This window comes from Odocoileus virginianus, chromosome 31 (genome assembly GCF_023699985.2).
Source record: "Odocoileus virginianus isolate 20LAN1187 ecotype Illinois chromosome 31, Ovbor_1.2, whole genome shotgun sequence".
NCBI lineage: Eukaryota > Metazoa > Chordata > Mammalia > Artiodactyla > Cervidae > Odocoileus > Odocoileus virginianus.
In genome coordinates, this window is record NC_069704.1 from 15,248,517 (window position 1) to 15,264,378 (window position 15,862).

The 15,862-nt window shown below is 46.8% G+C and overlaps 1 pseudogene; it reads right to left on the reverse strand.

Moving 5' to 3' along the window:
• Positions 1-2,768: 2,768 nt before the first annotated feature.
• Positions 2,769-3,735, reverse strand: LOC110126256 (proteasome subunit beta type-5 pseudogene; annotated as a pseudogene).
• Between the last annotated feature and the right edge of the window lie 12,127 nt (positions 3,736-15,862).

Consider the following 15,862-nt stretch of genomic DNA (forward strand, 5'->3'; position numbering starts at 1 on the left):
TGGGGACTTCCCTGGTAGTCCAGTGGTTAAGGCTCCATGTTCCCAGTGCAGGGGGCATGGGTTCAATCCCTGGCCGGGGAATAAGATGCCACATGCCACATGGCATGACCCCCAAAACAAAACAAAAAAAGACAAATTCTCCTACTCTGGCAGTTTGCAGAAGCTCATTCTTTAAGATAGGGGAGATAGTGCTTTATTTATAAAGACTCTATTACATGGGAAAGGGAAAAAGGGCTCAGAGAGGGTTAAGTCATCTTCCAGTCATCCTCTTCTGGGTCGGCGGTGGAGGTGGTGTTTCAAGACAGACCCATCAGATCCCAAAGGCCCTTATTACCGGCTCCCCCCACCTTCTCCTGAGAAGTGGATTGGGTAGATTATAGGATACAAGCTGGGGAAGAAAGACTGTAACTCTTTGTCTCCAAAGAGAGACTTCTGGTTCTTGAAAACTGATGAGGCCTGAAGAGGTTGGGTCATAAGAGCAGCGGGTCTGCTAAGCACCTCGCCAGAGTTAAGCAAACAGCCTAAGATGGGGAGATATGAATACTGCCTGCTAAACTCTTAATGCTTTTGTGCAGCTGGAAAGTTTACCAGTATTCTCTCTGAGCAAGAGGATGTCCGAGGAGTAGAAGCACCAGGCTGCAAAGGAGCCAGGAGTCAGGTGTTCCTAGATCAGCAAAAGGTTCCCCAAACCAAGGACATTCTGGTGCCCCAGCCACTCGACTTTGTTCTGCATTAGAACAACTCATAGGAGCATCAGGCCATGCTCTTGTTTTTATTATATCATCCACCAAATTATTTTTTAGCACCTGGTGGCTCAGACGGTAAAGAATTTACCTGTAATGCAAGAGACCAGGGTTCGATCCCTGGGTCGGGAAGATCTCCTGGAGAAGGAAATGGCAACCCATTCCAGTATTCTTGCCTGGAAAATCCCATGGACAGGGGAGCCTGGTGGGCTACAGTCCATGGGGTTGCAAAGATCGAACGTGACTGAGTGACTAATACTTTCACTTTTTCATGGAAGGGGTACTGCTGGTTGCAGAGCCAACATCTAGCTTCCCTTTCCTCCTTCCTAACTGAGCCCAGATTTTTCCCCCACCCCACCCCTGTTCCAGATGAAAATCATGATTAACCTAAGACAATCAAATGATGTTGATGACCTGGCAGGGGTCCAGGACTATATGTGTGAGCCAAGTTACATTGACTCAATCAGATTACGAGAAACTTATAGACTATGCTTGGGAAGAGGCTTCCCTTCTACACGCAAACAATGAAGTTGGTGGCACTGAAAGTCACGCTGTGACTCAAGGGGAACCAGCTTTCAGGTGGAGCTGATATGAACGGTGGTCAGAGAAAAGAATCAGAGCTGGATGACGTCACTGAGTCGTTGGTCCTACTGCACCTGTTTCCCACCGTGTGTCTGGACTTCTGATTTTGGGAAATGATACATTTCCTCAATGTTTTACTTTATACCCATTGGAGTTTGCATTGGGATTTGCTATTACTTGCAGCACAAAGCATCTTGACTGAATCAAGCTCCTTTGTTCCAGACACGATGCCAAGCACTGGGGATGCAGCCAGTCGGTGAGGGGGAGAGGGTCACAGTGAGCAGACTTTTCTATTCTGAGTCCTTAGTGCAAAGAGTTCAGTGAGTTCTGAAGGCTGTGGAGGACCTCACCTGACCTTGGGGACTGGAGAGCGCTTCCCAAGGAGATAGCACATTGGCCCAGATCTGAAGGATGAGTGGGAATTTGCTAGAAAAATGGAGATGTACAGTGAGCCTGAGATGTGCTCAGATTAAAATTTCAAAAAGTAAAATAAAATAAAATTTCAAAAAGTTCCAGCCAGCAGGCTATGGAGTAGAAAATGTTTTGCCCTCAAATGCTGATGCTTATTGGTTCCCTAAAGACTAAGGACCAGACAGCTGAGTGTGCACTTGGTTAGTAAACTGTGAGGAGAAAGAAGCCCTTTCTCTAATTGTATACACGTTATGAGGATTAAATACAATTATCCATGGGAAGTGTTTAACCCAGTGCCTCTCCTGTAGCCTGTGCTCAATTGATACTAACATCATTATCATCATCACTGCTGTTGCTTTTAATGACCTGGAACCTTTGTTTCCAAGGGCTCTGCATGTGCGCTGTAGAAGCCAGTCAGCATCTTCCAGCATCTTCACCAGGTCCATAAGCCAGAGTCCTGCACTGCTTATGTTTAAACCAGGACAGTGACTATACTTCTGTCTCTGGCCAGACTGAATAATTGATTGAGGATAATGAATAGAAACCAGACATCTCTTCACACGGCTTCCACCAAAGCATGACGAGCTATTGTGTGAGTTCTGGGGAAGGTGCTTTTTTTCTGGCTGTGGTGAGGGGTGTGCAGGGGGGTGAATGGGTAAAACTTTAAAAGTGCCCTCTGAACACCTGCAGAGAAGCATTTTGCAGAGCAGTACTTCTGTTTCTAGAAGACTCGAGAAGAATTATGCCAAGAAGGTATAATATTAAAGGTATTATATTAAAAGGTATCTACAAGGGTGACACCTGCTCCTCTGATATGAAGGCTCTGAGGACATGAGCACCAGCTTGACCCAGCTGAGATGCTGGTGAAATCATGAGGTCCCTTTGGGCCACGCCTTCTCTCAGAAGTTGATACTGAAGTTCTCCTGCCTCATGCATCAGGCAATCGGGTGGCAGATACTTATTGAACATTTTTTTTTTTTTTTTTGAGGTCGAGTAGTGTCATGTTAACATTCAAGAAAGTAAAACCAATAATTACCTCTGCAGTAGCTCATTAACAGCTGGTAACACATGGAGGTCAATGCACCAGAGATTAAAAAAAATGTGATCAATACAATTGGGGACCCCCTCCACTAGAGGATGGGGAACTGTACCCTATTACCAACAATAGTCACCCCCAAGAAATGCAAGCAGCCACATCCATCCTCCTTCAGTGGGTAGATCCACTATACTTGTCATGTAGATCAGCGACATTGTCACTGGAGACCCGGATCCAGCCATCCTCCCCGACATGGTAGAGGTTGACTGAACCTCCTGAGTAGGCATCTCCGTAGGTGGCTTGGTAGATGGCTCAACGGGCCAGATCATAGGCCTCCTCCACCTCCAGGTCATAGGAGTAACCCCGATCCATGACCCCATTAGCATATACAGAGCCAGAGCCTACAGAGAAGGTGGCCCCCGAGATCCGGTTTCCTTCACTGTCCACGTAGTAGAGGCCAGGGCCTCTCTTATCCCAGCCACAGATCATGGTGCCCATGGACAGCCCCATGCCTTTATACTGATACACCATGTTGGCAAGCAGCTTGGAGGCAGCTGCTACAGAAATGCGTTCCTTGTTTCGAAGCTCATAGATTCGACATTGCCGAGCCAATAGCCGCTCCCAGAAGCTGCAATCCGCTGCACTCCCAGCCATGGTGCCCAGCAGGTAGGGATTGATCTCTATCACCTTCTTTACTGTCTGGGAGGCGATGTAGGCACCGGCTGTGGCCCGGGAATCTGCTGCAACAATTACTCCGTGGCGGAACTTGAAGGCCAGGGTGGTGGTTCCATGAAGCATTTCAATTCTCGGCTCCTCTGGGACACCCCAGCTGGGCGCTGCCAGGTTCAGCCCATCGCTGGGACTGCCTGGACCCAGGTCCAGCAGATCCGCACGACCCCCGAGTCCAAAAAACCCGCGCCGGTTCACCGGTAGCGGCCTCTCCAACACGCTGGCCAGCGCCATGTCTCTTATTGAACATTTTTATGATGAGCAGGCTTCCCAAGTGGTGCTAGTGGTAAAGAACCCGCCTGCCAATGCAGGAGATGTAAAAGACGTGGGTTCAATCCCTGGGTCAGGAAGACCCCCTGGAGAAGGGTATGGTAACCCACTCCAGTATTCTTACCTGGAGAACCCCATGGACAGAGGAGCCTGGAAGGCTGCAGTCCACAGGGTCACAAAGAGTCAGACACAACTGAAGCGTCTTAGCACATACCCAAGCATGGTGGGCAAGTGTGCTCATAGGCATGCAAACATCATAGGAAGCCAAAGAGCACACCCCCCCCTCTCGCCCCCCGCCCAGGAAGCATGCATCTCACACTCTAGCCCTCCTCTGGTCCACAACCTGCCGTATCTCACTGCGTTTTCACGGTAGATACTATTCTCCATTTTATGAAGAATCGAAAGGCTATAAAGTTGTCTAACCTTGTGAGGCAAAGAAGAGGACCTGGCACTCAACCCCAAATTTATTTGACCCCAGAGCTCATACTGGAAGCTAAATCTTTTCTGTGACTACACAGAATACTTGAAAAAGGCAAGGCCCTCTCCCTTTTTGCAGGGGCGAGCAAGAAGAAGATCAGTAGATGTAGAAATTCAGTGACCATCTGTCAAGGACCTACCAGGGGCCAAACACATCCCATTCTCTTACCTGCTTTTATCAGAGGCCATTCTAAGAACAGCAAGGTGTTGTCTCTTCTCTGCAGATAGGAAAAAAGTCCTGAGCAATTAGTGAACCACCGTGATGAGGATAAGGAAGGATTACTTGAGTTGGGCACAGATCATGGAGAGGCACTGTGCTAAGTGCTTTGTATATTTAATCCTTATACCAAGTATATGGTGGTTGTAGGAAAGGGAATGTCAAGTCCTGGGACCCAGAGAGTCCTTAGGACTAAGTGCCAGGTGAGGTCCTTGGCTTCATGCAGGAAAGAATTCAAGAGCAGACAAAAAGGGAAAGCGAGTCTATTTAGAGAGAGAGACGCTTCATAGGCAGAATGCCGACGGGCTCAGAAAGTGACTGGCCCCAGGGCGTGGTGTTGTTGGTTTTGATGGGCTGAGTAATTTCATAGACTAACAAGTGGGAGGAATATTCTTTCTATTTAGGAGAAGGGTGGGGATTTCCCAGGAATTGGGCCACTGCCCACTGGTCTTTTATGGTCCACCCCAGAACTGCTATGGCCTAAGGGGGAGTGAAATGGTGTATTATAATCAAGGCATAATGAGCTAAAGGTCAATGACGAGACTATCCTCAAAACCACCTTGGTTTCAGCCAATTCCAGCCAGTTTTTACCACAGCCCAACAGCGGTGCCCCTTCTTCACTGATCTTGCAGTTGTATTTTGTCTCTTTCCTCCTGTCTCATCCTTCCTCAGAGATTTCACTCCTATGTTCTCATGAGAAGCAGAGGGACAATGGTTAATCTTCCGTAGCTGCTTCAGGGATGGGCAGGGGTGTGGACATTGCCTATCAGGGAATAAAAATCTCTGGATGCCTGGTCTAGGGGTCCCAGGGGCAGGACAGCTTCTTGTTTTGAGTGGAGGGTGGTATGGGCTAGAATCCTCACATAGCTACCGTTTTGACATGGAATTGTTGTAACCTGGAAATCATAAGATTTACCAAGAAGTTAGAGGCCATGTCTAACTCCTAAGAGGAGGAGGAAAGTGACCATGTCTAGGCTGAGGAGGGAAGGAGCTAAGGAAGGCCAGGGAGGCGCTCTTAATGGAGGACCAGATGGCATTAGGGTCTGAACCCTGCTTGTAGGGTGTAACCACGCGTGCCTACTCATAAATCTTTTTGATGTCCCTCTCAGTTTGGCCCGAATTATTCACATAGGTATAGTATATCAGGTTTTGTTTATGACTGCATAAATACCACTTTGCTAAGCCAGCAAGTAATCCAAGGCCAATCTATTGCCTGTGATCACATTGGCCAGTGAGATTAAAGAGGTGGAAAGTCTGTCTAGGGTATTTCCAGTGGTCAGGGCTAGGCTGTCTAAAGTGTTGGTTAGATTTTCTAGGGATATGTCATGGTAGGCCAAGTCTCCCCATGGAGCTGCCAACCCCCCTGCCAGTCCTATTCCCCCATTAATCTGATGGCCTTCCTGGGATGATACTGAGCATTATTATGTACTGTGAATATGAATGGTACCAAATGTTCTAATGAACAGGCTCTCTCCGGCCACACATTATCCACAGAAGGATAAGCATTTATATAGGGGCTATATGATTCTGGGGTGCACTTCTCTTTGGACCATTTTTCTAGGGAGTGCCACACACCTAGACACATTCTGAGGATACAATAAGAGATCTGGGAACAGAAGAATTTAACAAGGAAGCAACCATCCAGACACATGAAAGGAACAAATTAAGAATGCAATGTGGGGACAGGAGCTCATTAATATATGCAAAATAATTTAAGTCTAGGAGTATTCCATGCCCTCAGCTTAGATGAAACGGTGAATTCAGAGGGGTTTTACCCACATTTTCATGTTGCTGTTCAGTTGCTAAGTTGTGTCCAACTCTTTGCAACCCCACAGACTGAAGCACGCCAGGCTTCCCTGTCCTTCATCATCTCTTGGAGTTTGCTCAAACTCATGTCCATTGAGTTGGACATAATGCTATCCAACCATCTCATCCTCTGTTTCCATAGGGCCCAACAATTTTTAGCCCAATTTTTAGTGCATTCCATCCCTGTCCTGTAGGCACCCTCAACCTGGATTTCATTCTACACACACAGAATGGAGCTCATGATGGGAATGCCAGATTCCAAAATACTATAGTGATATTACCATCAGGTGGCCAGGGATTATTCCAAAGAGGCTCACAGTAGCCAAGAGAACATTAGAGCTACAGTGGCATTGGAAGCATGACTGGTTTTCTGGATGACAAAAGTCATCTGGACTGTAGCCCGCCAGGCTCCTCCATTCTTGAAATTTTCCAGGCAAGAATACTGGAGTGGGTTGCCATTTCTTTCTCCAGGGGATCTTCCCAACCCAGGGATGGAACTCAGGTCTCCTGCATTGTAGGCAGACTCTTTACTGTGAACCACCAGGGAATCCCTATGACAAAATTGAATCCCTGTGACAAAATTAGCCTTTATTAATGGAAAAGGTATAAGTCACATTTTAAAAAAGAATTAAACTTAGGCAAGACATTGGGCCTAACAGGGGTGTTGTACCTCATGATTGTATCATGAGGAGGAGGTTCTACGTGTACTTATTTGTACCTGTAATGATTGTTGTAAGCCAGGGTTTTTGTGGCAGACCCAACAAGTAACTAGTTTTTCTCCCCAGGTGTCTATTTTAGTTATGTTTACTGAAGCATTATTTTCCCATTCTCCTTGACCTGTGACTATTGTTGGAAGTCCAACTAGAAGGATCATGACTTTGGATATCATAATATTGTATTTTTTTTCTCTTAGACCAACCCGGGACAAAGAAGATTTTTACCAGGAGGAGGGGTTCTAAAAAGTGGCAGAATAAAAGCATGATAGTCAGAAACACAAGGGTGACTAGACCAACCCATCATAGCCACATGAAGTCACTTATCTATGGCCCTGAACAGATATCTGAGGGCTTCTGCCTCTGTAGGTCTCTTCTTGTTCTTGTTGGGACTTATAAGATACAGGTTTTAGTCTAGACAGATGGGCTTCCCAGCTGGTTCAGTGGGTAAAGAATCTGACTGCAATGCAGGAGACACAGGAGATGCAGGTTCAGTCCCTGGGTTGGGAAGATCCCCTGGGGGAAGGCAAGGCAATCCATTCCAGTATTCTTGCCTGGAGAATCCCATGGACAGAGGAGCCTGGTGGGCTACAGTCCATGGGGTCGCAAAGATTCAGGCACAATTAAAGCGATTTTGTGCGTGCGCACATGCTCATTCAACTAGTAATTCCCTACAGATGAACAGCAGTTGGATACTTGGTAACACTTGATATGTCATTTCCATTTTGGTTGTAGCTGGTCCTCAGGGGACATGTTCTTCCAAGCTTTCAGTAGGACAGAGTCCCCTGACTGGATGGAGACCTCGACCTTTTCTTTCATAGGGGTGGGCAGTGCTTGTTTCCATATTCTTCGAGGGCCCTTTGAACTTGGCTCAGGCTAGCAATGTGGGAGACCACTTTATGGGTTTCCTCATCAGAGATCTGAAGTTAAGAAAAACCCCTGTAGTCATTTCAGATGCGCTAAGTTTAAAATCTCCTTTAGGGTCATCCTGGTCCTTAGAAGCGCTACAGGAAGGAGGGAGACCCAGGTTTCTGAAGTCTCTGGGCACAACCTAGCAACCATGCTTTTCAGAACATGATTTGCTTCTTTTACCTTGCCAGGGGACTTGTTCCTCCAGGAAGAGTGGAGGCAGTAGTTAAACTCAGAGCTGGGGAAAGCTCTTGGGTGAGCTTGGCTGTGAGGGAAGGTCCATTACCACCCTGTAAGTTATTTGGTAATCCACATCTCAGAATTAGCTCTTTAAATGTTCAACATTACTCATTATCAGAGAAATGCAAATCAAAACTACAACGAGGTAGCATCTCAAGCTGGTCAGAAAGGCTGCAATCAAAAAGTCTACAAACAATAAATGCTAGAGAGGGTGTGAAGAAAAGGGAACCCTCTTACACTGCTGGTGGGAATGCAAACTAGTACAGCCACTATAGAGAACAGTGTCAGTTCAGTTCAGTTCAGTCACTCAGTCATGTCTGACTCTTTGTGACCCCATGGACTGCAGCACACCAGGCCTCCCTGTCCATCACTATCTCCTGGAGTTTACTTGGACTCATGCCCATTGAGTTGGTGATGCATTCCAACCATCATGCTCATTGAGTTGGTGATGCATTCCAACCATCTCATCCTCTGTCATCCCCTTCTCCTCCCACCTTCAATCTTTCCCAGCATCAGGGTCTTTTCCAATGAGTCAGCTCTTTGCATCAGGTGGCCAAAGTATTGAAGTTTCAGCTTTAGCATCAGTCCTTCCAATGAATAGTCAGGACTGATTTCCTTTAGGATGGGCTGGTTGGATCTCCTTGCAGTCCAAGGGACTCTCAAGAGTCTTCTCCAAAACCACAGTTCAAAAGCATCAATTCTTGGGTGCTCAGCTTTCTTTATAGTCCAACTCTCACATCCATACATGACTACTGGAAAAACCATCACCTTGACTAGACGGACCTTTGTTGGCAAAGTAATGTCTCTGCTTTTTAATATGCTGTTTAGGTTGGTCATAACTTTTCTTCCAAGGAGTAAGCATCTTTTAATTTCATGGCAGAACAGTGTAGAGATTCCTTAAAAAACTGGAAATAGAACTGCCATACAACCGAGCAATCCCACTGCTGGGCATACACACCGAGGAAACCAGAATTGAAAGAGACATATGTACACTGATGTTCATAGCAGCACTGTTTACAATAGCTAGGGCATGGAAGCAACCTAGATGTCCATCGGCAGACAAATGGATAAGAAAGTTGTGGTACATACACACAACAGAATATCACTCAGCTATTAAAAAGAATGCATTTGAATCAGTTCTAATAAGGTGGATGAAACTGGAGCCTATTATGCAGAGTGAAGTAAGTCAGAAAGAAAAATACCAATAGAGAATATTAACTCATATGTATGGAATTTAGAAAGATGGTAATGACAACCCTATATGTGAGACAGCAAAAAAGACACAAAGAACAGACTTTTGGACTCTGTGGGAGAAGGTGAGGGTGGGAGTCTTTGAGAGAATAGCTTTGAAACATATATATTACCATATATGAAATAGATGACCAGTCCCATAAACAGGGCATTCAAAACTGGTACACTGGGATGACCCAGAGGGATGGGATGGGGAGGGAGGTGGGAGGGGGGTTCGAGATGGGGGACACATGTACACCCATGGCTGATTCACGTCAATGTATGGCAAAAACCACCACAATATTGTAACTAGCTTCCAATTAAAATAAATTAATTTTAAAAAGGAATTATCTCTTTAAGTAGAAATTTGCCTTTTCATTCCCAGTAAGGAAAGCTTCTCTTCACCCTGTAAAGGTGTCTCTGAATTTGTTGTTGTTCAGTTGCTAAGTCGTGTCTGACTCTTTGCGACCCCGTGGACTGCAGCACACCAGGCTTCCCTGTCCTTCACTATCTCCCAGAGTTTGCTCAAACTCAGGTCCGTTTGGTAGGTGTTGCCGGTGGGCATTTCCCTCTGATACACGGGGGTGTTTGTGTCAAGTCCGTCTGCCCATCTTCCCCTGGATGGGTTCCCCAGTCTTGTGTGGGCTGAGTTAGGGGCAGAGGAATGGGGTGGCTCCCTGAGTCCCTGCAGGCACAAAGCCCTTGAGCCCTGGTGACACTTTGAAGTTTGGGACAATCCCTTACACAGAACACCCGAGGAAACCAGTTTGAGTAGGGAGAGTCCGGCCCTAAGTGGGAGGATTCGTGGAAGTGCTTAATCGTTTTCCATTACTTGGCCTGGGGAGTGAGAAGCTTATCTTTATCAGCCACCCTGAGAGGCCTCTTCCAATCCCCATGGTTAGACCACTTCAGTTCTTCAGGGTGTAAGATGGCATCACTTGGGGGGGTAGGCTGTTGAGTCTGAGAGCTGCAGCTTGTAAAGCTTGCTGGTTTTTGTTTTTTTTTTATTTGGCAGTGCTGGGTCTTATTTTCAGCATATAGAATTCTTTTTTTTTTTTCTTTAGTTGTTGCATATGGAGTCTTGCATGTGAACTCTTAGTTGCAGCATGTGGGATCTGGTTCCCTGACCAAGCATTGAACCTGAGCCCCCTGCACTGGGAGCATGGAGTCTTAGCCTCTGGGCCAAGTCCTAAGGGAAGTCCCAGCCTGGCTGTTCTTGGACAGTTGTCTCAGCAGCCTTGTTGACCAGGGTTTTTCCTCTTGTAAGGGATGTGTGGCCCCTTTGGTGACCCCTGCAGTGAATGACTGCAACCTCCTTTGGAAGCTGAACCACTTCTAAGAGTTCTAGAATTTCCACCTGGTGTTTCATAGGAGGCCCTCTGGCTATTAGTAATCCCCTTCCTTTCCATATGGCAGCATGGGCTTGAAGCACCAGGAATCCATTCTTGGAATCAGTGTATATATTGATTCGTAATCTCTTTCCTAACTCGAGTGCTCAAGTCTAGGTGATCAGTTCGGTCTTTGGGGCAGAAATATGAGAGGGTAGAACTCCAGACTCAACAAGTGTCTGCAAGCTGACTATGGCGTAGCTGGTCTTTCTTACCCCTTCTTGTAAGAAACTGCTTCCCTCAATGAACCATTCTGCATTGGGATTGATCAGCGGCTCATCCTTGAAGTCGGTCTTCTGGAGTAAGCTTGTTCAGTAGCCTCCACACAGGAGTGAACAAGGGACCCTGGGGGTGAGGGGGTCAGGCATTAGAGGCACTGGGTTCAGGTCTTATGGAGAAACCTCAATGAATTTTTTGGTCAACCCAGTAGACGTCTTGATGTCCTCGTACGTGAAACAGAGATGACACCCGACCTGCTGGCAAAATTGGCAGGTGGGCTTGAGGATCGGTAGATGGCCTAAGAAGTGGGGACTGGGGTGAGAAAAGGAGGAGGAGACTCCACTCTTAACCAGCTGTGCTCTATTTATCCACTATTTTCCATGACAAAGTTCTGTGAATTTTCATGTCACAGAATGAAAATTCAGTCATGTTACTCAAGTTCCAAGTTCTATGCCAACCTCCTGCCCCAGGATGCCTCAAACATTTGGGCACCTGGATTAGCTCCAAAAGCCCATCTGGGTACAGTCCCTTCCCTGACCTGCATCTGAAAAGGCAGTAGATGGGCATAGACCTGGACCGCACGCAGTTTAGATTAGGTTTCCCTCTTCTCTTTGCTCTCCTCTTCCAGCCTCCGCAACCGTTCCTTAAGCAGCATCTCCCCTTCCAAGGTGCCCCGCAGCCTTCAGGCTGATGCCCTGCATGGGACAGAGAACGCAGAGGTAGGGCTTCCTGGCTACACGGGCCCCTGAGAGCCACAGGCCTGCAGAGCCTCGGATGGGCCCAGACCTGCAGCTGCAGCTTTCCAAAGAGCCCCCTGGAGTAGGTTCTTTCAGCTTCAAGGAGAGGTCAGCATTTCGATCTCCTGTTTTCACACGTCTTAAATGGATTTCAGAAGCACTGTCTTGGCCTCTGCTCCGCTCTTTAAACAATGTGGTGAAGCCGCTGTAGTGTAGCTAGAGGCAGCATTCCTCCTGCATTGTGATGTGGTTTTTGGAAGTCATGCATGCAGTTAGCTAAACCAAACTAAGCTGCTTCATTAATGGGAGCAAACTCAAGAGAGAAATTGTGAATAGAAACAAGGCAAGTTTGCCTTCCACCTCTAATTCAAAACGCCAGATAATTAAGTGGGCGGAGAAAGGAAGGGTCCCTTCTGACTCCAAGAGCCGACTCTCCCTCTCTCTCCTTTTCCTTTCTTTATTGGGCAGCGGGTGGTGGTTGTGTGTGTGTGCTGGGGACAGGGGGGTCTCCCTGGTGGCTCAGCTGTAAAGAATCTACCTGCCAATGCAGGAGATGCAGGTTCCATCTCCAGGTCAGGAAGATCCCCTGGAGAAGGAAGTGGCAACCCACTTCAGTATTCTAGCCTGAAGAATCCCATGGACAGAAGAGCCTGGCGGGCTACCGTCCATGGGGTCGCAAAGAGTTGGACACGACTGAGCGAGTAAACAGCAACAACTTGGGGGTCGGGGGGTGGGTATTCAGGGAGACCTTCTTGTAGAAGGTCTATGGATCCCCTGAGTAAGGGCCCTGGATCCACTGAGTAAGCTTTTTTAAAACCATCATACAGAGAACATAATAACTGTTTCCAGTCCCGTTCAGCTTCCCTCCGCTCAGTTCTTTTATCCGGTCCTCAAGAACAGCTCCAAATCATAACCTCTCTGTGGACCCGCCCCCCAGTATTCCACCTCCGAGCCTGGGTTCTAGGTTATGAACTCAGTGACCCCTGCACATCCCATCTGCATGTGCCCAGATGGCACATTCCCTTTCCTTTTCCTTCTCCTCCCAGGACAGAAAGAGCCCCTCTTCTTTGCAAAGTCGTTTCCTCCACTGTGTGCTGGATCTCATCATGAGCTTGCTTCATAGTTCCCCTGCAGCTCATAGCTCAGTGTAATGAACATGTCCCAATCACTTGAATTCCAAAAAGAAGTCTTCCCTCAAATCTCCCTCGACAGCTCCCATCCCTACCCTTCCCTGCTTGCTTCCGCCCAGACACATCTCAACACAGTCATCCACCTCGCTTGCCACAGCCACACGTCCCCACCGCAGCTACCCCAACCTCTGCCAATTCTTCTGGCTTTTGCTCTCCCATTCCCCAGCTGGCCACCACGGCTGTCGAACCTTCAGACCCGGTAGACCTCCCCATCCGTTTTCTATTCAGCTCTGGACAAGAGAGGAGGAGGATGGTTAAAGTAAATCTTAAGGAGTGGGAGGGCTGGGGTTGGTTCTCTGGCGCTTTCTCCAAGAAAGCCTAGAGTTTCAGACAAAGACATTTTTCATCTACCAAGCTGCATATTTTTACTTAGATATTTAAAAAAGCAATCTCAGCCTCTGAAGGAAAATGTAACATTGATGCCAAATCAGACGAGAACTAGCACTTGGTATCAACAGGAATATATTTGAATTTAAAAAGGCTAGCTGCATCTGACAGCAATGTGTCTCTGAGACTTTTGTCAGAGTTGGGGGTGGGGAAGAAAGGCAAAGACTCTTCAATAAATGTTTATTAAGACAGGGGACAGGTGATGAGTAGGGTGATCGTCTATGACCTGTAGGAATTCAGGGAAGGCTACACATCAGAATTTACACTTAGGCTGAGTCATAAAGGGATAGGTAATTTCCAGTAAAGAAAAGTTCAAGGCTGAAGGCAGAGGGAAGGCTATGTGCTGGTCAGGATGTTTGGAGAAAAAACTGACACTTCCAGGAAATGATGAGCACAGTACTTTGAAGCATCTTATAGTCCCTATCATCTAGTATTGTCCCCTATCAGACCCTTTGGCCCTGAAATTTGGATAGTTACAAAGAAACAGCATATCCTGTAGTAATCTTTGTTATGCCTAGGGATGAAGACTCACTAAATGTATGTGAGCTTAGTCACTCAGTCATATCTGACTCTGCAACCCCATGGACTGGAGTCCACCAGGCTCCACTCCGTGGTTCTCCAGGCAAGAATACTGGAGTGGGTTGCCATTCCCTTCTCCAGGGGATCTTTCCCGGGTTTGAACCCGGGTCTGCTGAATTTCAGGCAGATTCTTTACTGTCTGAGTCAAGTGAGTAACCAATTCCTCATATGCCTCCCTAAACCAAATTGTGTGCTTTTGAATATAGACAACGTATTCAGTCAAGGCTATCTTTCCCCTCAAGTTGCCAGCAGCCACAGAGGTGGGTGCAAAGCCTTCCCAACAGGAGCCTTGCAGTCTTGCAAGTCCTAACACCTTCAGGGGTAGGCACTTCTCTCACATTGCATCTCTGTCCTCACCATTTGTGAGCTCTTGGAAGACAAGTGCCACGTCTGTTTTGTTTGTTATTACCCAGTGGCTAGCACCAAACATGTGCTCAAAAATACTGGTGAAGGGCATGGGTGATGGGACCAGCATTCCATGCTTTCCTTTTTTAAACAAATATTTGATCACCCTTGGTCTTAAGTTATGGCATGTAAACTTTAGCAGCATGTGGGATCTAGTTCCCTGACCAAGGAGCAAACCCGGGGCCCCCTGCCTTGGGAGCATGGAGTCTTAGCCACTGGACAACCAGGGAAGTCCCCATTCTGTGCTTCCTATTCAATAATTAGAGGGTGTCTGTCTTCCCTTCTGTTTCCAAAGGAACACTTCTGTAAGTTCCTGATTACTGTAGAGGTTGCCAGCTTGAGTCTTTCCTGGGCACTTTGGTAGACAAACCACACACTTTCTAGCCCCTTTGGGTAGGTGGGGTTGGTTGTATGACCAGGTCTAGCCCAGGAAGCAAGACTGGAAGTGTGTCTACTTCCTGGATGAGATATTTGAGTGGGTAGACCACCTCCAAGCTTTCAGCAATGACTCCAGGATTCATGGGTTGAGATGGCAGCAACATCAGATGGAGGAGCTAGGATTCCTGAGCCACTAGATGGAAAGGCATTTCCACTGACCCTCACTGGAAATTGGTGTTAAGAACTAACTTAACTAACTAGCTCTATAGAGCTAAGCAGTTGTCTTGTTACAGGTCCTACCATGATTAATTTATCAGTATATTCCACTTCCTCTACATAAAACTGAGTGGGAGTATGGATTAGGCATGAATTTAATAAAAACAATGTTCATTAAATATTTGATGGAGGCCACGAATGGGCTTCTCTCATAGCTCAGTTGGTAAAGAATCTGCCTGCAATGCAGGAGACCCCGGGTTGATTCCTAGGTCAGGAAGATCCCCTGGAGAAGGGATAGGCTACCCACTCCAGTATTCTTGGGCTTCCCTTGTGGCTCAGCTGGTAAAAAATCCGCCTGCAATGTGGGAGCCTGGGTTTGATCCCTGGGTTGGGAAGATCCCCTGGAGAAGGGAAAGGCTACCCACTTCAGTATTCTGGCCTGGAGAATTCCATGGACTATACAGTCTGTGGGGTCGCAAAGAGTCCGATGCTACTTTCACTTTCACAAAAGGAATAGCTATGTTTTACAATGAACAAGTCCATTACATCACTTTCTCTCCTGTAGGAAAACACACAGAAGAAAGTTCTTTACCTGAAATCCTAGAAAAGGTTGAAAGTTTCTTGAACATTCAATAATAAGTTACTAAAACAGTACTTCTGGATTAGCCTTTTATGCCATGCCTCCCAGGAAGCCCAGAGCCAAGTACGTAGCATATGTATGTTTTCATGGAGTGCATTTTTGCCAATTCTCTACTATGGTTTTGCTATTCAGTCATTTCCCCAGTGGATCTTGATTTACCTAACTTTGTTTTCTCTAATTGGGTTTTATGCACTCTTGTAAGTCTCCTAAAATCTTTCCTTTGTGAAGATGATAAAGAAGGAAGGGTGAAAATCAAATGTTTACAATGGGCTCTGGATGTAAGCCATTCTTAACACTGATGAAGGCAGACCGTGTACAACAGCTTTGAGATTAGAAATCAGTGCTGTTGATTTTAATTTA